Here is a 26,349-nt window from a genome sequence, read left to right on the forward strand (position 1 = left end):
TTAAAGACCAAAAAGGGTTAATTAATGTATGAAACATTTATGGTAAGTGTGTTAGGAAGTTGGTAAGACACTCGCGAAGGAATCGCCTTAAAACTCGTAAAGGTTAAATTATTAAAAATGGTGGAGCCGAGGGTACTCGAGTGACTTAAGAGAATCAGTAAGCGCAAAATAAGCGTTAGAGTCTAAGTTAGTTAAAGTATAGATTTACAAGTGACTTTGGTTTAATTCCAACTTACTTGTTGCTTATAGGTTACCAGACTCGTCCCGAGCCATTCGTAACCCCCAGTCGCTCAGGCAAGTTTTCTACCCGTTATAACTGTTGTTGTGATGAATATATGTATATGCATTATCTTGCGATAGATGCATGTTGGTTAATTAGCAAATGTTGCGATATATTGAAGCATGCTGATATGGTATATATATGCATGCCTGTTTCGTATTCTTGCCTTATATATTTGTTGGTTCAGTTGATAATACCTATGCTAGAGAATAGCGGTAATTTGCATATACCCTTAGTATAGGGACCCAAAGGTGAAAACATTTTCTAAAACCGGGAGTCGAGGATCCCGAGTAGATTTTATATATATATTTATTTATATATATATATATGGTTATAGTTTTCAAAACTATTAATCGAATAAGGTTTATTCGATAACTTTATTTTATTAATGAATATTATCTTGAATATTCATTCGAGGACTTATGACTCCTTTATATTATTTATTGAATATTACTTGGATATTCATTTGAGGATGTATGACTCCTTTATTTTATTTAATGAATATTATTTATAATATTCATTCGAGGTATTATGACTCAGCTTATTATTTAATGAATATTATTTCGAATATTCATTCGAGGGCTTATGACTCAGCTTATTTATTTATTGAATATTATTTCGAATATTCATTCGAGGGCTTATGACTCAGCTTATTTTATTTATTGAATATTATTTGAATATTTATTTGAGGATCTATGACTCCGATTATTTGCTGAGATATATTCTTTATTTTATTAAAGAATAAGGTGTCGATAATCAAACTCACTTTTGATTATTCAAATAAAGATAGTACTTTCGTATAGGTATATCTTTGGATATTTAATATTCATTTCAAGTATAAGTTTCAAAACTTCTACTTCAATTATTTTTATAAAGATTATTCTTTATGGAAATATTATTTAAATAATAATATTCAGATATTTTCTAATATATTGAGACTGATTTATTTTGTTAAATCAGCATCACTCCAAACATTCTTAAAAATGTTTTGCGAGTCTTCAAAATGATTTTTAAAAGTTAGAGCGGATCCCAAAACTCATTTTTATATTTAAGATCCTTCTTTCGAAGGGGATTTAAATACTCGCTCAAAACCTGAGGGATCCGGCTCTGTGGTGTGTTTTATATTCGCAACAAGGTTGCTGTTTTGTTAAATGAATCGATTACTTACCCAACACTCGGGAAGTAAAATTCTTGGAACAAGTTAATCCATTAACAGGCATCGCCTGGGAAATATCGGTGAGTTCTCCTTTCCAACTAGATACGACTTCTTGGTGGAGCCGTATCAACAAGTTTCTACTTGGGGAAAGGGGGAACGAGCTTTACGTTTCAGAGTCATGGATTTCATCTGAACTAGGAGTGGCGTAAGTGGTCGAGTGGCGCCGGCCCAACCTTATTATATTGGCCCAAATGGCCTGGAAGTTCCGCTAAGGCGGTCCATTCCTTAGGAGTTCAGTGTTCGGTTGACAAGTAAATCCGACAGGTTCTCCTCTACATGTAGAAAATGGTGGGGTTGCACTACTACGACTGATCATCGTAAGTGGTCTTCCTGGCGCGGCAAACTCCCGTAATGAGTTCATCATCCAATTGGATATTTCTGCAACACTACCCAGAGCACTTCGATAGAAAGGCTACGGTTGGGCGATTGTTGAGTGTTGGCAGGGTCAAGTTTTCAAAAAGATGTTTGCATCAAATGAAGTATCTCGTAACTTTATTTTATTTTGATGATATTTTAAAGATTTAATCTATTCAAATCTGGTCTTGTAGTCTCATCTACGTGATGAACTTTTGAAACTAATTATAACTTGAACGGTGGTAGTTCAAGTAGTATTTGGAAAAGATATAAGTATATTGGAGTATCTTGTAACTTCATCTTTTAAACTTATATCTAGTAAATGATTATCTTATGCATGACAAAGATTTTCAGAAAAACGTTGAGACAAGGTTAGATATATGAGATCACCTTGCAACGATATTTTTATACAGTTATACACTGGAACTCTGTGTATATTATGCATGGAAGAGGACTTCCAAGATTTTGAAAAGTATATATATATATACTGAATATTTTGCGACTTCATCGCATTAAGATATCAAACTTGGTTCATTTCTTTTGACCAAGACTTTCATGAGTACTATGAGAAGGCTCATATATTGTAAATCTTTATACATATTATTTTGGTGGGCTTGCTACTCACCCTTGCTTTATTTCTTCATCACACAACAACAGTTAGGAAAGATGGCCAGACTCCAGCAGACCCAGCGCAAGCGCGTGGGAAGCGTCCCGCGTCTTCCCGTTGTTGTTGTAGCTGCTATAGCTGCAGAGGTAGATCTATTGTAGATCAGAACATCTACTTTTGAGAATCAATTATGTATAATTATAACTTGTGGCAGATAATGGCAATTAACTGTAAATTTATCAAGTAATCATTTTGGGTTGTAATAACTTTTAAATTGTGGATTCAAAGACTTGTACTTATTTAAATTTCATCTCTGAGACTATAACGGGTTGTGGTGTGTGTTAGTGTGGGGTCACAGCATAAGGTTAGTTGTTATTAATTAAGTGAAGTGATATTGTGGAAAGAAAGACCGTGACGACCCGGATCCCCGACCCCGGATCTGGGGGTGTTACATAAGAGTTCGATCTCTAAATTAAGATCATCCATTTATCAGCTTGGAGAAGATACTGAAGAGAAGAAAAAGTTGAAGAAAAAGCTTGTCAAAGTCCTTCAAGACAAGGAGGAAGAAAGGTTGAACAAATTTTTGGAAACAATTGTCAGTTATCTTAGGATACTGAAGTAAGTCTTATTTCTTGTAAATTTTTTAATTCGTTTTGGCATCATTGAGAATGGAATTTGTGCTTCATTATATTAAGTATATATTGGGGGAGATTGTTATGTGCTGATTCTCAATAATCAGGAGGAGCTCAGGATCTGACTGTTTTGGATGTCATCAGGATTTGATGTGCCATCAGGATTTGATGCATCATCAGTATCTGCAGAACATCAGCATCTGAAGACAGTCTGTTGTGAAGATTAAGTATGTTCCTTATTTTGAGGGATGGATATCTGTTACATTCTGAATGATAGGACTTTGTATATTCAGTTAAAGATATGTATCATTTTCTATTAGTAATTGATAATGCATATCCTAGACTGATTTGTAGCAACTGTGTATTATATAAATACAGTTTAGGTCATCACATAGTGATTAACTTGAACATTGTACGACCTAGCAGCTCTCAAGAACATCAGTATTTCTTGAGAGAGTTTGTAACAGGTTTTATCAGAAATATAAAGAACTGTTATATTTTTATACTTGTTCGAAATGTTTATATACTTGTATCCATCCCCCTTAAAAAATTGTATCATTACTGGGCAACATGTGCTTTCCATAATCTTTTTTATGTTCAAGCGCATAAACTCTGTAGGCATTTCTCTCCAATAAATATCCCAAAAAAAATGCTTCAAAAACTTTAGAGTCAAATTTTCTCACATATTCAAAGTTGTCTTTTAGCACAAAGCACTTGCTTCCAAACACATGCAGATGCTTCACTATAGGCTTTCTTTTTGATTGGATCGAGTAAGGTGATTTTCCATGGTTTTTGTTGATCAAATATCTGTTTTGAGTATAGCATGCAGTATTCACAGCTTCTTCCCAAAATCTTGTTGGCAGATTGGCATTGTGCAGCATTGTTCTGGCAACTTCAACTAGAGTTCTATTTTTCCTCTCAACAACACCATTTTGTTGAGGTGTTCTTGCAGCTGAAAATTCTTGAACAATGCTATTGTCTTTGCAGAATTCACTCAATGTTGCATTCCTGAATTCTGTGCCATTATCACTTCTCAATCTCTTTATACAATTTTGATCTTCAGCCTGCTTTTTAACTTTCTTTATGTATTCAATAATGATGCGTTGAGTTTCATCTTTTGAATGCATAAACTCTACCCATGTATACTTTGAGTATTCGTCCACTATCAGCAGTGCATATTTATTTATAGAAATAGATAAGACATTAACTAGTCCAAACAGATCCGTGTGAATAAGTTGTAATGGTGCACTTATGGAATTCACAGTTTTGCTTTTGTGACTAGACCTTTTTATTTTTCCTTTTTGACTAGCCTTACAAACTTCATCTTGAGCAAATTCCAAAATTGGCATGTCTCTAACTAATTCCTTTTTCACCAAGGTATTATTTGCTTTGTAATTCAAGTGAGAAAGTTTCTTGTGCCACAACTTGCTTTGGTCAATAGATGCCTTGGTATAGAAGCAACAAATACCATCCTTGTTTACTAAATATAAATCTGCAACAAACAAGCTTACTTTTCTTACTCCTTTTAGAGCAGTTTCACCAGTCTTTTTGCTGATAATTGAGCAGTCTTCTTTTTCAAAATTCACCTTGAATCCCTTGTTAGTAAATTGGCTGACACTTAGAAGATTAACTTCAAGTCCAACAACCAATGCTACATCTTCTATGACAACATTTCCAGAAACTAGCTTGCCACATCCCATTGTGAATCCTTTGCTGTTTAAGCTTCTTGTTCATCTTCAAGCATTGTACTTTCATTGACCATCAAGGCACTAAATCCATCCACTACATGTCCTTGGTTTTCCTTCAAGGATTTTTCTGACATAAACCTTTGCTTAGATGAATTGGAAGAAGTTAGAGGAATTGATGCTCACAGACATCTCCCTGAAAGACTGGTATTCAAATACAAGGGAGGAAGAGAGATCATATGGCCACCTCACAGGATTCTCCTAGAAAGACAATATGTGCTAATAAAGATCTACTCTTCATTCAAAAAGAATTTTGGTTACAATGTGACTGCAAGAAGACTAGTTCTAAAGAAGATTGAGGAGCTGAGGAGTACTAGAGCTAAAGATGCACTTCCAAAAACTCTATCTATTCCCTTTACAGGAAAAAGAGTGCATCTGAGGCCCTATTAGCTGATGGAATTCAGGGATGAAAAAGGAGTTAGAAGATTCTTCATATTGGAGGACCAATTGAGTATCTCTAGCAATGAGACTCTTTTGGAAATGCAGGAAATGCTAAATATCTCAGAAGCTGATGAACTTGAATTCCACAGACAACTCCAGAATCAAATTGAAGAAAACAACAATAGGCTTGGAAAGAAATCGAGACAATCAAGGAAATAGATCTATCTGCTCAGACTAGAGGAGCACCTTGATAATTATTGTGAGCAATCTCTTTGTGTACTTTGCATTGTTCAATTTTCAGTAATCTGTAGCACTTATCAGTTTTACCTACTATTTTTCAATCTGTATTTTTAGGATGTTTTGTTATCATCAAGTTTCTTTTAATTTATGGCTACAATTCCAGTAGACATAAATTGGGGGAGATTGTTAGGAATATGTGTTAGGTCACACAACACTATAGAAGGGGGTTGAATATAGTGTTTATACAATCAAATTGATTTAGAACACAAGTATGTAACAGTAATCAAGTTTATTCAATATAATAAGCTTTGTTACAAAGTAGGTTAAACTACTCTCTCAGTGATGAACAATATCACTAAGAGCTGCTAGGTTACTATGAATAATCTTTCTCGTGAATGATAACACATATAGTGTAAACCCTAAGATGTGTTTATATAGTACACAGTTACAAGATATCTTCTAATTGATATGAAATATATCTCCTCCTAAAATATATCAATCATATATTATCTTCTACAAGTCTTCTAGTCGTCCAACTCCTAAAGCATATCTTCCTTTATTTTAGTACAGATCCTCTCCTAGAAATAAGCCGCACTTTACTTCTGAAGCATATCCTCCCTTAAGTTCTGATATCACAAGTTCTGATACCTTAAGTTCTGATATCTTCATGTCATCAGTAAATCCTGATTTCCAGTAAGTCCTGATAAGTCCTGATATTAAGTTCTGAAACTAAACAAATCAGATTAGACATGACATCACAAATATATCTAACAATCTCCCCCAACTTATAAATTATGAAAATATACAAGTTAATAGATTTGATGATGTCAAAAACATTTAAGTAAAAATACAACGAGAGTTTATTTAGACAACTAACTATAACTTACATTCCTTGCAGCTCTTACCAATCTTACTGAATCAATCTGAATCCAAAATGATTCTTGACAAAGTTTGATATCAGCTTCTCTTCTGCATTTCTCAGGACTTGAGCTAATGTAGCCTTGACTTGCTTCAGCTCTTCATCTTAACTTCCAATCTGGTAGATGGCAGTCCTAAGTGCTGAAATGTGATTTCTTTCCAAACCATTACCAAGTCTGATTACTCTTGGATGAGAAGAGTCTTCATTGTAGTACAGACATTTCTCTTTAAGAATAACTTCTATCTTAGCAAAATTCTTCTTCATTGGAATTTCACTTCCATCATCTTCAACTATCTTTGGAATAAATTCTGCAACCCTTGATCCAGAGATTCTGGCTTTATCCCTTATGGTCTTCATTATGAAATTTGACCATCTTCTGGTAACCTCGGACTTTATCTCCAAAAGATAATGAAAGAATTGAAGTTCTTTCAGAGATTTGTTCAGCATATTTGATTCTGACATTCTGTATGTTCTTCCATCTTTAAGAAATAGAATCACCTTTTCTTTGACATTACTCTTATCATGAGCATCCAGTACCACTTGAACAGATATAACCTTGTCAAGGTATTTCTATGTAACTTCCTCAAGTGGTCTGTCAGTTAATAAAAATGGATCTTTGATAGTTACTTCAACTCCTATTTTCAGCTTGGCTTTGCTTGATCCTAACCCTGATCTGTCTCTTGTTTCTCTGGCATTCAATCCAATAGTCAAGAAATCAGATAGCAGTTGACTTTTCTTAGGATATGATGGTTTAACATCTTTCCATATAAGTTTCTTTTTATCAGTAACTGTCATCTTGTTCAAATTAACTTGAGCTCTGTCAGAGGTTGATATCTTCATGACTTGTTCAGGATTTACAGATTCTTCTGTAGCTTGCTATTTTAAACTTTCTTCACTCTGTACAACTTGAGCTATGTCAGAGGTTTTCTTAGATTATTCTATCACCTTTCTTCTTTTCAGAGTTTCAACAGTTTCATCTTCAGGAGCAGCATCATCAAAAACTTGAACCATCTTGCACACATGATCCATCAGTATTTGAAGAATCTTCATCTTCTGTTTGTTGACTATCTCCCCAACTTTTCCTTTTCCTTTGTCTTTGGGATCAGTAGTGGTTTGAGATCTAGTTCTTGATCTTGGAATCTCTGTGGCAGATCTTTTTTTTTATCACAATGCCTTTTTCCTTAGGCCTTGGAGGTTTCTTTGCATTAGAAGCTTTAGACTTAGGATTTGTCTTCTCAGCTGCAAATCTAGCTTCTTCCTCTTTTAGAGTCTCTAAATCCATTCCAGGATTATGCTTGAGAAATAATCTTTTAGCAATTTCTTCATCAAGTGTCTGAATCTTAGGATCCTTATAGTAGACAGTATTCTCCCTTCCCTTAAGCTTCAGAGTTTGTAAAAACTTCTGAGATTCTTGACTTCCAGACTGAATGAGAACATCAGACTTTGTAATTAGAACTTGATTATCAAAACTTGCTATCATAGTTTGAGCATTCACAGCTTCAGAACTTGAATTCTTCTGTGTAGAAGATTTGCTAGAATCAGAATTTAGTTTTTGTGAAGAAACTTTGCTGCTTTGCTTGCCTTGACCTTGACTTTGACCTTTGCCCTTGCTAGGGTTTCCCTGGTCATCTCCTTTATCATCCTTCTTCTTCAGTGTTTGGCTAGGTGAGCATTTGGACTTAACTACCTTCCCCCCCCCCCTTTTGGCATCATCTGACAGGAGTAGAGAAAGAAGAAGTTCCACTGAAAATTGGATTTCATTGAGCTGTATCTGTTGAGCAGCTTGATTCTACAATACCTCATCCAGTTGGGCATGCTGCTTGATCTGAACTTGCTCAATAGCTTCCACTTTGTCATGAATTGGTCTGATAAACCTATTATTATCTAGTTTAAGCATCAGGTCTAGCTTATCAGCATTTTCCTGAAGTTTATCAACCTTTTCATGTGTCTTGGAGTGTAGACCTTGAAGATTCTTAGTACAGAGAGCAGTGACTTTAAGTTGGTGCTTGAAATCAGAATTTGTCAGCAACTCATCAGCTTTTGAAATATGTTCTGACAGAATATTTGAGCTGGGAATGAAATCATTATCATTCCATTTCTTGGTCCATTCCACTCCTCTAAAAGTTTCCTCCCATGGAACAGGAGCATCTTCTTCAACAAACTTAAGCAGTGCCTCCTTCCCAAGAATAGGAGCATTAACTGGAACACTTGTTGGAGCACTGTCTCCAGAACTTGATAAATTCTCATCATCTTCTGTTAACACCAGAGTGTGTGTAACTGAAGGAGATTCTGGAGCAGCTTCATTTAAATTCTGATCTTCAGTGTCAAGATCAAGAATTAGAGTTGATGGTCTCTCAGCCTGTAGTATTGGTGAAACAGGAGGTGTTGATTGTTTTGCTGGTGGAGCTTCCAGATAGAGAACAGTAGGAATATTCAAGTTATGAATATCTATTTTAGAATTTGTCTCTTGTTGTTCAACATCATCTGTAGCTTGGATTGGAGAGTGAGGTGGAGAAATCACAGCATCTGATCTGTGAACATCAGGAATTTCAGATTCCTGAATCAGAATTTCTCCAGGTGCTGGAAGGGCTTCAATTACTGTAGGTTCTTGTGAGATCAGAGATTCCTGATTCCCTTCGTCAGCTTCTTCAGCATCTTTAAATTGAATTTGTGCCATATGCACACCTGCTCTTATCTTCTTTGATCTTCTGGATGGTGGAGAGATATGATCTATATCAGAATTTATAGATCTTTTCCTTTTCAAAATGCCAGAACCTCAGCTTCATTCTCCTTCTGAAGAGTTGACTCTTCAGATTCTACCTCCTTCTGAAAAATTACATTTTCAGCTTCTACTGTCACAGGTTCTGATGCAGGAACCTGGACATGTTCATCCTCATCAGATTCATCCCTCAGAATAATCCTCCTTTTTCTCCTTGGTGGAAATTTAGGCACAGAGATAGTTCTTTTGGGCCTAGAGGATTTGTCAGATTTTACAACTGGCACCTTTTGAGAAGTACCAGAGGTTTTGGATTTGAGATGTGAAGTTCTGATTGTAGGTGCTGATGGTTGTGGTTGAGAGGATTGTGCTGGTTGAAAGTAGGTTCTGATAGTAGGTTGTGGTTGAGTATTGGAAGGCTGCATTGGTGGAGGTTGTGAAGTAGTAGGTTGTGTAGGTGCAACATCAGAATATATAGTTGTGTATGTGTGAGGATCAAAATTTACTAAGAATTGTTTGACAGATTGAGGAATTCGGAGGGGTCTTAGTATATTCTTCTTATTATCAGTAGATAATAAGTCTGTGAAAGCCCTTTTATGAAGTTTAAAGGGTTCAATTGTCTCACTAAAGTTTTGAGGTGCATCAGAACAACAGAAATTGTATATAAGCTAACAGAATCTAGCAAAATATACTATGTTGCTATCTTCTTTCATCCTACCACCTATAAAACCTATAACAACACTAGCATAATTAAAATGAGTTTGATTAATAAGAGCATACCCAATTTGCTGACTCAGGATTGGTATAGCATCAAAGTTGGAGCATTTGTTGGCAAAGGCTTTGATAATGCAGTCAAAAAAGAAGATTCACTCCCTCCTTATGTAGGGCCTCTTCAATTGTCCCAGCTTGGACAAAGATTTCTCATAGCCTAGATTTGCCATCATATTTTGAAGAGCTGACTCCCCAACTTGTGAACTGTAAGAACAGTTTTCTGGAAGATGCAATGCTTATCGTATAGTAAACAAGGTAACCAGATGCTCATCTTCCCCAGTTGTAAAAATAATGCTTGGGGACCCATTTTCACCACCATTATCATATACCCCAGACCTCCAGAACTCCAGAATTTATTTGCCTGAGAGAAGCTGTGGTTGGGTCAGAGCATATCCAATTTCACTTCGAGCGAGAAAATCTTGAATGAAGTGAAGTTCTGAAGGAGCCTCGTCCTTGTTGAGAATAACCATGTAGTTATTTGGGACAAACTTGGCTCCATCATAGATAAGATCTTTAGGTGCCATTTCTGTGAGAAATCAAGTGAAAATCGTGTGTTTGCAAGGTGTTTGATAAAATGCCTGTAAGAAAGTCCGTCAGAAAATAGAGAGAAGAAGAGAGAGAGAGTAAAAGAAATAAGAGATTAAAGTAAGAGATAAGGTAAAATATTTGTATAATCTTTTTCTCTAATATTTATACTCTTCCCACTCAACGGCTCTTTTTGGAAGTAAAACAGACATGTGACATCTGGCAGCATGTAAACAGTCAAAACATTATTAGTGGGCACGATAAACATGCAGTAATTATTGCTCACATGCGGTTACCAAAACAAACACGCAACCCATTAACCAAATGATTATCACTGTTTTTATCTCACTTAATTATTTTCTGATAAATATGACTGTTACAGTAAAAACTACAAATAAGTCAAGTAAATAAATAATTCCACATAAGCATCAGGATTTGCATCAGAACTTGACTATTATCAGAATTTAACGGTCATCAGAACATGGCTCATGTACTCAAACAAAAATGAATGACTGTTTCTGTGTTTCTTCACACAAATACTGACTGGTTTCTTCAGAGTTTAATCATCAGAACTTTCATCAGAACTTGTCCTCAGAATTTATGCAAATAGTGCTTAACTGTTTATCTGAAACAACTTAATCACCACAGTAATTTTCATCATTCATATGGAGTGAGAGTGTGTGAATGTGCAAATGATCAGATAAAGATTAGAGTCTGACAAACTTCAGTATATCTTAGAAATAAGGCATAACTAAGAAAAATGCTTAAAATCTGTCTTGAATTGTGAAGTCTACTATAGAATAAAGTTATGCAAGAATCCACCTCAACTGTTTGTGCTCATTTTATGCATATTTTGAAATTCTTTAGACAGTGGCTTCTTTGTGTAAATGAGTTACAACTGCCATCAGAATTTATGTTGTTATCAGAATATTTCTCCAGTAATCAGAGAATGTGAAAAGTCACCAAGAAAAATCAATTTGCTTTTCTAATGCATATAACTTAATACTAGCAATGCACTTGGATCTTCCCCCTCACATAAATTACTCTAGATCTCAAAGGAGTACCTGATTTCAATTTTTCTTTTCTTTTGTTTTCTTTAGATAAGTGAGGCTTATCAAGCATGTAGTTCATCCATAAGATTTACTGACATCAGAATTTGACAGATAAGAAGCAATAATCTAGTTTGTGACTTAGTAATAAGATACACAAAGTAAAATTGACTCAGATCAAAATCAGAATTTGCTTGTGTTATTGATTTCCACATAAATAACTAATTCAAACATGGGATTCATAGTTTGTTAAAGACTACTAAGTCAGCATCTAACAAGATAATCCTCATTGGATTAAATAGTCACAGAACATTCAAAACACTTTTAGAGTTTATAGAATCACATCAGATAATAAGCAGTGTTTAATATGTTACAATTTAAGCACAGATTACATAGAGATAAGAAAATCTGTAAACACTGATCATAAAGTCTGATGCATGATAATAAAAACTAAACAGATTTTGAGAAAGAACCTGAAACCATTCCAAGTTCATTTACCAGTCTTGTAAAAGTAGCTTCATATAGTGGTTTTGTGAAGATATCTGCTAGTTATTGGTCTGTTGGAACAAAATGCAATTTCACTGTACCTTCCATCACATGTTCCCTTATGAAATGGTACCTAATGCTGATGTGCTTTGTCATTGAGTGTTGAACTGGATTACCTGTCATAGCAATAGCACTTTGATTATCACAGTAAATGGGTATTTTAGAAAATTCTAACCCATAGTCCAGTAACTGATTCTTCATCCAAAGAATCTATGCACAACAGCTTCCTGCAGCAATATATTCTGCTTCTGCAGTTGATGTGAAAATTGATTTATGTTTCTTGCTAAACCAAGAAACCAATCTGCCTCCAAAAAATTGGCAGCTTCCACTAGTGTTTTTCCTATCAATTTTGCATCCCGCAAAATCTGCATATGAGTAACCTATTAGCTTAAAATCTGATTCCGTAGGATACCACAATCCTAGATCAGCTGTACCCTTGAGGTACTTGAAAATTCTTTTCACGGCTATTAGATAAGGTTCTCTTGGATCAGCCTAAAATCTTGCACAATGACAGGTAGCATACATGATATCAGGTCTACTTGCAGTCAAATATAGAAGTGAGCCAATCATACCTCTATAGTTAGTATTATCTACTGATGCTCCAGTATCTTTATCTAACTTGGTGGCAGTGGTCATGGGAGTGGATGCAGTTGAACTGTCTTGCATTCTAAATTTCTTGAGTAAATTTTCGGTGTACTTGGATTGATTTATGAAAGTACCTTCTTCAGTTTGCTTGAATTGAAGTCCTAGAAAATAGCTAAGTTCTCCCATCATACTCATATGATATCTTGACTGCATTAACTTGAAAAATCTTTCACAAAGTTTTGTATTTGTAGAGCCAAAGATGATATCATCAACATATATCTGTACCAAAAGTAAGTCTTTTCCATGGTTGAGGTAGAATAAAGACTTGTCTATTATGCCTCTATGAAATCCACTTTCTAGAAGGAATTGAGTCAGAGTCTCATACCATGCTCTAGGAGCTTGCTTAAGCCCATAAAGTGCTTTGTAAAGCCTATAGACATGATTTGGAAATTTTGGATCTACAAAGCCTGGAGGTTGTTCAACATATACATCTTCCTCTAATTCTCCATTGAGAAAAGCACTTTTCACATCCATTTGAAAGACTTTGAACTTCTTGTGAGCAGCATAAGCCAAAAAGATTCTTAAGGCTTCCAATCTAGCAACTGGAGAAAATGTTTCATCATAGTCAATACCCTCCTGTTGAAAGTAACATTTAGCAACCAACCTTGCTTTGTTTCTTGTAATTATGCCATCACTGTCAGTTTTATTTCTGAACACCCATTTTGTACCAATAATGGATCTGTCCTTTGGTTTTGGAACTAGGGTCCAGACTTTATTTATTTCAAATTCATTTAACTCTTCCTACATTGCTTGCACCCAATCAGTATCTTGAAGAGCTTCTTCCACTTTCTTTGGTTCAGTCTGAGATAGAAATGAATGATAGAGACATTCATTTGATGTTGTTGTTCTAGTTCTGACACCTGCTTCAGGATCTCCAATTATTAAGTCAGGTGTATGTGATTTAGTCCACTTCCTTGCAGATGGAAGTTGATCTCTAGAACTGGATCTTCCCCCATGATCCATGCTGTCTCCATCAGCATTTTTTGATGCTCCCCTTGAAGTTATGCTCTCTGAGATTCCAGAATTTGAGTTGGATCCTTCAGGAATTGAAGAATTAGAGTTTCCAGAATTATCAGAATTTGGCTCATCAGAACTTGCTAAATCAGAACTTGAAGAGCCAGTGACTGGTTCTTATGCTTCTTGAGAGTCTTGAGATGTGGTATGATCATCAGCTTGCTCCCCCTGAACAGGTGCATTTTCCTTTGAAGCAATTACCACAGTTTCAATGACATCAGAATTTAACCCGTCAGAACTTACAGGATTAGGATTTAGGTCATCAGAATTTACAGAATCAGAATTTACATCTTCATTTTCAAATCTCAGCTGATCATGATCATTGAAATCTTCAAGTCCAGTAATCTTTTTATCATCAAAAGATACATTGATAGATTCCATGACAACCCATATTCTTAAATTGTAGACTCTGAAGGCTTTTGTGGAAAGTGGATATCCAACAAAAATTCCTTCATCAGCTTTAGATCAAATTTTCACAGCGATTCAAGATGAGTCTTAAGAACAAAACACTTGCATCCAAATACATGAAAGTATTTCAGATTTGGCTTCTTTTTCTTCACCATCTCATATGGTGTTTTTCCATGCTTGTTTATGAGTGTAGCATTCTGTGTAAAACAAGCAGTCTGCACAGCTTCAGCCTAAAAATAGGTTGGTAGCTTTGCTTCATCAAGCATAGTTCGTGCAGCTTCAATAAGAGTCATGTTCTTTCTTTCTACAACTCCATTCTGCTGTGGAGTTCCAGGTACAGAAAATTCCTGTTTTATTCCATGCTCTTTGCAGAACTTTTCCATGATTGAATTCTTGAACTCGGTGCCATTATCACTTCTTATTATTTTAACAGAATCTTTGACTAACTTATCCAGCTGTCTGACATGGTCAGTTAGAGTAGATGCAGTTTCATTCTTCTTGTGAAAGAAATACACCCAAGTGTATCTTGTGAACTCATCCACTATAACCATAACATATTTCTTCTTTGCAATGGACATGACATTGACTGGACCAAATAGATCAACATGCAGTAAGTGATAAGGCTCAAGAATTGAGGATTCAGTTTTGTTCTTGAATGAAGATTTTCTTTGTTTTGCCTTTTGACATGAGTCACAAAGACCATCAAGAGCAAATACTGATTTTGGCAGTCCTCTCACAAGATCTTTCTTTACTAGCTCATTTATGTTGTTGAAATTTAAATGAGAGAGTCTCTTGTGCCAATTCTAGCTTTCTTCAATTGATGCTCTGCTTAACAGACAGATTGCAGAACCATCAGAATTTGTTGAAAGTCTGGCTTCATATATGTTACCATGTCTATAACCTTTCAGAACCACTTGGACTGTAGAATTACTTACAACTTCACAGTGTTCTTCAAAGAAATCCACATGATAACCTCTGTCACAGATTTGACTCACACTTAGCAGATTGTGTTTAAGTCCTGAGACAAGAGCTATTGATTCAATTATGACATTCCCAAGATTGATATCGCCATATCCCAGAGTCTTTCCCATATTTCCATCTCCATAAGAAACTCACGTGTCAGCTTTCTCCATAAAGTCTGATAGCATGGCTTTATTTCCAGCCATATGTCCTAAACATCCACTGTCCAGAACTAAGATATTTTTCCTGTTGCCCCGCAATCACAAAGACTACTATTGGTTAGTTTTAAGGACCCAGACTTGCTTGGATCCTTTGGCCTTATTAAGTTTGTTAGCATTTGCAGCGGATTTAGATTCAGAGTTTATGCTAACATGCTTTTTATCAGACTTTATATCAGACTTTGCATCAGAATCTACACTAGAAGGAATTACACTAACTTTCTTTAAAGAAGGTTTTATTTGATAATAATCATAGTACAAACTATGATATTCCTTACAAGTATAAATAGAATGCCATAACCTACCACAATAAAAACAAGGATTTTGTGGTTTAAACCTAACAGGCTGACTCTTAACTCCTGATCTAGGAGGTAAAGAGTTTATATCTTTATTTTTCCTGCAAAAAGAAGCAAGATGGTTAGAGTTTCCATAATTATAGCATTTATTTCTAGGAGCATTAGGAACAGGCATATAATTATTGCTTTTATTCACACCTTCCTTTCCATTCCTATTTTTCCTAGCTTCCTTTACCTTGTTCACTTTTCTAATCTCTTTCAGCTTATACTTAAGCTGCTTCTTTGTCATTAAGCCAACATTTACCATAGTTGGTTTATCCTGTTTTAAATTGTCAGAAGTTGACTTTTCTTTGACTTCTGTTTTAGAGTCTTTCATCTTTTCAGATTTTGACTTGTCAGAATTTGACACAAACTTGACAGGATTAATTTTAGGCTTTTCAGCTTTCTTGGTAAAGTTTGGTTTAGATGACACAGTTTCCTTTTCTTCTTTATCATCTAGGTAACCTAGTCCTTCTTTCCAATTTCCATTTTCTAAGATTTTCTGAGTTGTTCTTCCAGAGTTAGTCCAAGTTTTGATTATCTCCTTTTCCTTTTCCAGTTCAGATTTAAGAGATTTATTCAATTTTAGCAGTTCATCTTTAACATACAAAGCCTCATCTCTTTCTTTTTGAGTTTGATAAAATATAATTAACTCTTTTTCTAAGTAGTCATTTTTGTTTCTAAGAGCAAGACTTTCAGATTTTAATCTTTCATTTTTTAAAGTCTGATCTCTAAAACTAATAAACATGGTTTTAAGAGATAATCTTAGTTCAGAAATATCATCAGTATGAAAAGCAAGAATCGAATGAGGTACCTTCAATTCAGCAGTTCCAGAACTGCTATCAGTATTTGCCATCAAAGCATAGTTCACCTCTTCTTCAGAATCTGAAGTGTCTGCCCAGTTTTTTTTCTTTGTGATAAGTTCATGGCCTTTATCACCTTTTCCTTTCTTGCAGTTAGGAGAGATGTGGCCTCTTTCACCACAATTATAGCATTTGATATTTGAGTTATCTCCTATGTCAGACTTTCCTCCTTTGCCTTCAGCCAATCTGACCCTTTCTTTTCAGAACTTCCACATTTTCTAGAAAACTTCTTACCCTTTCTGAATTTCTTGTAGGCTATCTTTGTGATACCCTTCACCATAAGAGCACAAAGTTGCATCATCTCTGCATCAACATCCACTTCAAATAAATTTTCAGATTCTGAATCATCATCATCAGAATATGATGACTCTGAATCAGACTGTATGATGAGAGCCTTTTCTTTGCCCCTCTTTGAGACAACCACTTTAGGAGATTCCTCCTCAGCTTTAAGTGCAACTGTCTTTGACTTTCTTCCATGCCTTTTGCTCCTTTGATCCATCTCAAGTTCATGAGTCTTGAGCATACCATAAATTTCATCAAGAGTAGTTTCAGCAAGGTCATAGTTGTCTCTTATGGTAGTAGACTTCAAATCCCAATTTTCAGGAAGAGCTAAAAGGAATTTTAGATTTGAATCTTCAAGATCATATTCCTTGTCCACCAGTGACAGATCATTCAAGAGTTTGGCAAATCTGTCATATAAATCAGTTAGTGACTCATCAGATTTTGAGTCAACGTGCTCATACTCCTGTGTGAGTATTGTCTTTCTATTCTTTTTGATGGCTTCAGTTCCCTGGCATCTTGTCTCCAAAGCATCCCATATTTCATTTGCAGTCTTGCATCCAATTACCCTATTTGACATGACATTGTCAATTACACTATGAAGTAAATGTCTTACCCTTGCATCCTTGGCAATAGATGAGATGTCTTCAGGTGTGTAATCAACTCTCTCCTTTGGTATGGTATTTACTGGTTGATCAGCAACTACAATAGAAATCTTGGTAGGCTTATATAGTCCATCATTAATTGTATCAAGGTATTCTGGATCTGTGGCTTCCAGAAACATAGCTATCTTTACCTTCCATATAGGATACTCAGATGCTCTCAGTATGGGAACCCTAATACTCTCATATCGACTGTGGGTTTGATTGTTTTGAGTATCTTGAGTTTTGGTGGGCTTAGGTGGAGTTGTGTTTCGTCAGACATGATTGTAAACTGGATCTCACTGTTTGTATATCAACAGAGAGGCTCTGATACCACTTGTTAGGTCACACAACACTATAGAAGGGGGTTGAATATAGTGTTTATACAATCAAATCGATTTAGAACATGTAACACCCCCAAATCCGGGGTCGGGGATCCGGGTTGTCACGAGTTCCATTTCCCTTAATAACACCCAATCTTAATAATTAATCAACTACTCTGTACTATGACCCCACGATAAACACACAAACCACAAGTTATAGTCTCAGAGATGAACATCCAAAAATAATCACAAGTCATTTTATTCCACAATTATCTGCCAATACACCTTAAAAGGTTTTCTGAATAAATTTACATTTTTTTTGCCATTATTACAATTCATATTATACATGAGTCTGGTACACCAAAAGTTGAAAGCCTAGCCTATTGGTAGTTCCTACCTCAGCTACAGCGGCATCAACATTTCCCGAAGACTGCAGAACGTTTTCTAACCGCTTGCGAATCGGGAGCTTGGTCCTGTTCATCTTGTCTATCTGATGTTGTGTGATGAAAGAAGAAGGCAAGGGTGAGCAACAAGCCCACCAAAATAATATATAATATGATTAACAATATATGAGCCTTCTCATAGTACTCATGAAAGTCTTGGTCAAAAGAAATGAACCAAGTTTGATATCTTAATGCGATGAAGTCGCAAAATATTCAGTATATATACATATATACTTTTCAAAATCTTGGAAGTCCTCTTCCATGCATAATTACACAAAGTTCCAGTTTATAACTGTATAAAAAAATATCGTTGCAAGGTGATCTCATATATCTAACCTTGTCTCAACGTTTTTCTGAAAGTCTCTGCCATTCATAAGACAACCATTAACTAGATATAAGTTTAAAACGGTGAAGTTACAAGATACTCCAATATACTTATATCTTTTCCAAATACTACTTGAACTACCACCGTTCAAGTTATAATTAGTTTCAAAAGTTCATCACATAGATGAGACTACAAGACCAGATTTGAATAGATTAAATCTTTTAAAATATCATCAAAATACAATGAAGTTACGACATACTTCATTTGATGCAAACATCATTTTGAAAATTTGACCCTGCCAACACTCAACAATCGCCCAACCGTAGCCTTTCTATCGAAGTGCTCTGGGTAGTGTTGCAGAAATATCCAATTGGATGATGAACTCATTACGGGAGTTTGCCGCGCCAGGAAGACCACTTACGATGATCAGTTGTAGTAGTGCAACCCCACCATTTTCTACATGTAGAGGAGAACCTGTCGAATTTACTTGTCAACCGAACACTGAACTCCTAAGGAATGGACCGCCTTAGCGGAACTTCCAGGCCATTTGGGCCAATATAATAAGGTTGGGCCGGCGCTACTCGACCACTTACGCCACTCCTAGTTCAGATGAAATCCATGACTCTGAAACGTAAAGCTCGTCCCCACTTTCCCCAAGTAGAAACTTGTTGATACGGCTCCACCAAGAAGTCGTATCTAGTTGGAAAGAAAAACTCACCTATATTTCCCAGACGATGCCTGTTAATGGATTAACTTGTTCCAAGAATTTTACTTCCCGAGTGTTGGGTAAGTAATCAAAAACTCTTTTATCAAGACAACAACCTTGTTGCGAATATAAAATACACCACAGCCGGATCCCTCCGGTTTTGAGCGAGTATTTAAATCCCCTTTTTAAAAGGAAGATCTTAAATATAAAAATGAGTTTTGGGGTCCGCTCTAACTTTTGAAAATCATTTTAAAGACTTGAAAACACTTTAAAGAGTGTTTGGAATAATGCTGATTTAATAAAGTAAATCAGTCTCAATATAAAGAAATATCTGAATATTATTATTTAAATAATATTCCCAAAAAGAATAATTGAGGTAGAAGTTGGAAAACTTATACTTGAAATGAATAGTAAATAATCAAAGATATACTTATACGAAAGTAATATCTTTATTTGAATATCAAAAGTAAGTTTGATTATCGAACATTATTCTTTAATAAAATAAAGAATATTAATAAATAATAAGCGAAGTCATAATACCTCGAATGAATATTATAAATAATATTCATTAAATAAAATAAAGGAGTCATACATCCTCAAATGAATATCCAAGTAATATTCAATAATAATCTAAAGGAGTCATAAGTCCTCGAATGAATATTCAAGATAATATTCATTAATAAAATAAAGTTATCGAATAAACCTTATTCGATTAATAGTTTTGAAAACTATAACCATATATATATATATAAATATATATATATATATATATAAATATATATATATATATAAAATCTACTCGGGATCCTCGACTCCCGGTTTTAGAAAATGTTTTCACCTTTGGGTCCCTATACTAAGGGTATATGCAAATTACCGCTATTCTCTAGCATAGGTATTATCAACTGAACCAATAGATATATATGGAAAGAATACGAAACATGCATGCATATGTACCATGTCACATGCTACAATATATCGCAAGAATTTGCTAATATAACCATCATGCATCTATTACAAGATAATGCATATACATATATACATCACAACAACAGTATAACGGGTAGAAAACTTGCTTGAGCGACTGAGGGTTACGAATGGCTCGGGACGAGTCTGGTAACCTATAAACAACAAGTAAGTTGGAATTAAACCAAAGTCACTTGTAAATCTATACTCTAACCAACTCAGACTCTAACGCGCGTTTTGCGCTTACTGATCCTCTTAAGTCACTCGAGTACCCTCGGCTCTACTATTTTTAATAATTTAACCATTACGAATTTTAAGGCGATTCCTTCGCGAGTGTCTTACCAACTTCCTAACATACTTAACATAATTTTTTCATACATTAATTAACCCTTTAAGGTCTTTAACCTATGTTTCAAAGTAAGGCGAGGGGAAATGTTTTGTTCGCGAAACACCGTTACTTAAAACGGTCGTTTCTCCTAAACCGTACATCGGAATCAAACGAACTACATATCAAAACGAAGCTCGTAACATGAACTATCTAAACATGGTAATGGTCAAAATCTAGCAGGGAGTTCTCGGGTCCTAATGTTATGAACAAAAGCAGTCTAAAGTAAATCGGACATTACGACGGCTATGTTTACGCGATTTCCCAAATTTAAACCATTCCAAATCCACCACAATTCAAACCCAATTCACAACCCAATCAAAACTCCATCCAAACTACATTAAAACAGCCCCAAATCAACTCATTATAATCAATTTACTTAGTCTTAAAACTTGAATTTAAACTATACTATATTCTTTAACCAAATCATAAGATTTCAACAATCCATTCACCACCATTCCAACCCAACTCTAAACCAACAATCACTAAGCTACTCTAATACCATATCAACCAAAATCATCCTAATATACAAAGTAAAGCTAGGGTTTGGAGATGATATACCTTCCTTGAAGTGGTGTGAGTAGCTAGGAAGCCTTAGGAAGCCTTGAGGAGTCTTAGGAATGCTTGGATCTTAAAGGAAAAGCAAGAAAATCAAGTTAAAAACCTTGAAATCACTATTCATTGTCTTCTTCATTGATTTATTGGAGAAGATAGAGAATGAATGGGATGCTTAAACTCATAATATAGCCATAACTATGCATAAGGAACACTAGGGAATTATCTTACCAATTTAGGAAGCTTGGATCTTGGATTTTGAAAATTTTCCCTTTGAAAACTAGGAAAAGCCGAGAGCAATGTTCTTGGTGATGAAAATAAAATTTTGTTTTGATGAAAAATGATTTGCTTGGCTTGGTGGATGTAGTTTTGTCTTTTTTGTTTTAGTTAATTACCTTTTTAGCCTTAAACTTTGTGTGGTTCTAATTCAACCACATTTCCTTCCTTCCTTTGTCATGCTTATGTCATCATGTGGTGTCATCCTTCCCTCTTTGTCCTCTTCTCATTGGTTGGATGACATCATCCCCTCTAATCTCTTTGATTAACTTCCTAATTGTTTGCCTAATGACCGCTGATCTGTTATACGGTTCGCTTAACTTTCGTTTTCGTTTATCATTTGAGGGATCATACCCGGGATCTTATTACTTAGGTTCCCTTAACCTTTCTCAATACATTATATTCCTTTTGATGATCCTCTCTTATAATCCTTTAATTTAAATCCTTTTTATCCTGTTACCTTATACTCAATTCTTTCCGTATCTAGTGGATTTTCCGGGAAAAATCAAAGTATTCGGAATTGGATTCTGACGATCTTTACATACACTTATATACCATATAGAGTACTAATAAAATCTCAGAATATCCATAACAGAATCCCTACATAGTGGGGCATGAAAAGTTTTCTCATTCAGCAAAAACACTATTCATAAGGGTTTCAAAAATTTCCAAAAATTGGGGTTATTACAGTCTCCCCTCCTTAAAAGGATTCCGTCCCGGAATCAGATAGAAAATGAATAGGGATACTCTCTTAGCATTGCACTTTCTAAATCTCAAGTAAATTTTCCCACATTGTGGTCCTACCACCAACTCTGCCTAGTTTAATAACCCTTCTCCTAAGCATTTGTTCCTTTTCACTCTCTAACCTTTCCTGGTTGCTCCATATAGGTTACGTCGGGTTGCGTGTCTATGGGCTCATATGCCCCTATTTGTCTGGCATCCGAATTATACTTCCTTAACATTGATACGTGGAACACGTTATGACTTGCTACATGTTCGGGGGTAGGGCTAGCTCATATGCTAACTTCCCAAAACATCTTTATATATCCAAGGGTCCAACAATTGGTGGACTTAGCTTTCCTTTCTTTCCGAATCTCATTAACCCCTTCCAAGGGAATACCTATAACAACACTAGGTCCCCTACTTCCCATTCCTTGTCCTTTCATGTCATATCAACATACTTCTTATGTCCATCTTGGGCTACTACCAGCCGTCCTCTGATTAAATCTATTTAATCCTTGGTCCTTTGGACCACTGCCGGTCCGAGTATCTTGCGCTCTACAACTTCATCCTAACATAAGGGAGATCGACATTGTCTTCCCTCAAGGATCTCATAAGGCGATATCTCGATAATGACATATGATCTATTGTCGTAAGATAACTCAATCCGTGTTAAGTGATCATTCCAAATTCTTTCAAGTCTATTGCATGGAATTTTATCACAGCTTCTAGCACTATAGCTTTGGCGTCTCAATACCCATTCTTTTCCAGTTCGTAATCGCTACTACCTTCCGTTCCTAATATTATACTGGTTATACTTTTGCTCGTTAGCGTTCTATAACCTTTTAATAACCACGTCAAACTTAGTATCACGAATGTGTTTCCATTCCGAATACTACCATAACTTTATTACTCCTTTTTCAGCTGTTTCTATTTCCCAAAGTTTGATCAATCATATAGAAGTAAATGAATTTGTTGAGAGATCACTATGATCATGAACACTTGTTATATCGCATAATTAGTACAGAAGGTGGCCAGCCTTTAGTACTTGACAAGCAATTAAACAATAGATGGTATCCTACTAGGCTTCTATCACACAGATAGATAGTCATTCGGCAATACCTCCCCTTCTGGAAGGGTTGTTCTTCTCAGCTTACATGAAATGAAAAGAAGAGAAAAGAACGAACTGAAGAGAATTGTATATTCGTAAAAATTTTATTGCCATAAAATATCTGGCTTGGAATCTACCTCTGAACTATAGAGGTTTGTCATAGGAGAACAAAACATATATGTATTTATATCAACATCAAGTATTGTAGCATCGTATTTCACATGCCTAAATATTTTTGCTATTCCGTCCATCATTCTATGGACCCATGCTCTTCCTCGAGCTTATACACAATCACCTTTGAAACTCCCTTGATATCGAAAATCGAACCTGGGATCTCCTTCTAGACATCATCGTTACTTGAATTCTATGCTTGCACCGCAACCTACCTCGTATAATAATACGACTCTCTATTGATAAGAAAGAATAAATATTCAATAGGTAGATAATCTACTTAATTAGTCTATCAATGATAACTTATACACCACCACGACCCGATTAGTGGTACTCAATCTCAACATTCATTCCAATACAACTCTCATGGTTGTAATTGACTCATTACTCGCAGAATCATTGCTGCATTACTATGGTCCACCACTGACCTACTGTCGTAATTCACTTTCCATGAAATCTTAATATCTAACCATACGGAGTCCATACATGTCGTATAGAATTCTCCTAAGGAGGTAACATAATTTCCATTCATGATTCATGAAGAACACTCTAGATTCCTGATGTATATACATGGCATGAAGCAGATAAAATTACAGAAGAGTTTCAATCAAAGTAACGATAGCAGGTTAATACCATTCTTAATCATATACCTTCAATAGAAGACTTAACTCGAAGGTTCGTCTAGTCCTTTTTGAAACATGGTCCTGGCTTATCTCAAGATAGTATCTTCTGAGATAGATAGCCCGCTCATGGCGATTACACGAATTAAACCTTTACCAACTACTATTACGGTTGGGTATTGCACAGTCATCAGAAGGAATGTCAATCTTCCAAACCATAATGCAACCTGCATAGCTTTAACCATCATCACTGTATTCCTTTGGCACAAGCGCCTATAATTATCCTCTTACCTTTAAAGTGTCGGCCACCTCTTTGGCCTTTCCTGATAGTAAAATTTCCTTACAATCAATGTCATTTTAACCACCTCCAAATAAATTTTCTACCTTATTTAAATCACAGCTTATGTGAAGATGTTTTCTTTAAAATCTGATGAGTAAAAAAAAAATATTACCATTTTTCCATAAGTTATTGCCTCAGTCTTTAGAGGTTAATCACTGTCACGACTGACTCTCAATCATAATTAGAACATCTTTTTATCTTAAGTCCTAATTGCCCTGAACAACTTCGACCATTACTGGTTCGATCCATACCTTCTCGTGGTTTAACACGTGCCCCACTTGGCATCATTATAATTACGTCATATTTCCTTTATCAACATTTCTATTTTTGAGAATTTTGAATATTACCTTTCTCCTTGTAAAACCTCTAAGGTTATCCTTGAATCGTTCCTCCTGTATTCCCTAGATACAGGGCATATCAAGATACCATTTATTAATACCAGAATCATTGTTTATATACTTCTGAAAAAAAATTCTCCACTGATTCTTAAAGGTTGTTATTACCTTAATCCTTTCCAATTCATACTGTCAAAACTCATACTATCCCTATTAAGAGTGAAATGCCAACCTTTATGCATTCCCCTAGGATTCGTTTTAAGTTACCGATGTTCTATCCTTAATTCCACCTTTAAAAAGGTACATGCATCCTTCCATGGATAAATCAAGTCATATATCCCTGATAAGGGTGTCTTATTCAATCATTCCCACCTCGATATTATATGCCTAATTTTCACAATAACATCTGTATTCAAAATGAGGTCAATCAATATGGCCTCCAAAAGATAACAACGGTTATCCGCTTTTCTTGCCTAATTTGGTAACGATAACAAGGATGTTCTGGAAGATATTGGTCGTGTTCAACGTGAACTTCTTCTTAATAATTCCTTATTTACTTTTGTTGTTTATCTCAACAGTCATCTCAATGTTGGGATATCTTTCATACCTGGCGTCTCCCTTTCTGGGTATCAAGCCACCGGTCTTACACTTCACATTCTTGAAGGTCACTTCCTTCATCCAATTTTCCTAATTTCTTACTTTCTTGTCTCCTCAGTCTATCCGTGTCTCAATATTTATCCTTCGAACTATCTCAAGGTTTCCTCAAATCCTCCCAACTTACAGGGGATAAAATATATGTATCTCTTATTCCTTTAACCATCAATTTAACTCATGGTGAATCACCCTCATCCTAACGATTACATACTTTTCTATTTCTATTGCTACGAGTCTTTAGGGTTTCCTCATACCCAACTTCCTTATCATTCCTCAAACTCTATTGCCTTTATATTCCTTTCCACTTCAGTTTCTCTTTTTTTTCTTTCTTTTATCATTATTTCATGAACCAACCCAACATAAGCATCGATTTCAAACATCCCGTCATTCTGGATTCGTGTCCTCAGAACGAATCTTGACAAATTTTACAACTTAGATTCATAATTCATCATACTCGTCTGCCTTTGTTCTGGCTCTAAAGCTTTTACACTATCTCCATAACCTTGGGAAGTACTTTCCTGAAAATAATTGACTGAACTTAAATCAGTTTATTATAATCTCTTGCTCCGTGCCTTCCTTGGTCTTTCACCAGCGGGTGGTCTCTCTCTTAGGGGGGTAAGTGACAAAAATAGTCTTTTGTGGTTCGTCAATCATTTCGAATCTCAAATGATTCCTATATTTCCTTTAGCCAGGCTCTTGCCTCGACTGGGTCAACTTGTTCCTTGGAACACTGAAAGCTTAGCGATTTAAAGGTCCTGAAAGAATTTCCCACTACATTATTTCCCTCAAGGTGGTGGTTGGGAATAAAGTATAAGTTCTGTTTAGACAGGTCCATGAATTTCCGTATAGGAGTACCGTCTCGGGTCTCCTTATCTCGCTCGACTTTTGTTTTCTTAGTCTAAATATTTCTTCCTACTCCCCATAATTGGGGTCATCTTTTAATTTAAAATCCTCATTTTTCACTTTATTATATTCTGGGTTCCTTATATCTTAATTGCGACCTCCCTGATTATCACATTCAAGGTTTGACCCTAATCTTATTCCTTGTGGGGGCATATTACTTGGAATTTTTTTTGAG

This window comes from Apium graveolens, chromosome 9, assembly GCF_009905375.1.
Source record: "Apium graveolens cultivar Ventura chromosome 9, ASM990537v1, whole genome shotgun sequence".
Classification (NCBI taxonomy): Eukaryota; Viridiplantae; Streptophyta; class Magnoliopsida; order Apiales; family Apiaceae; genus Apium; species Apium graveolens.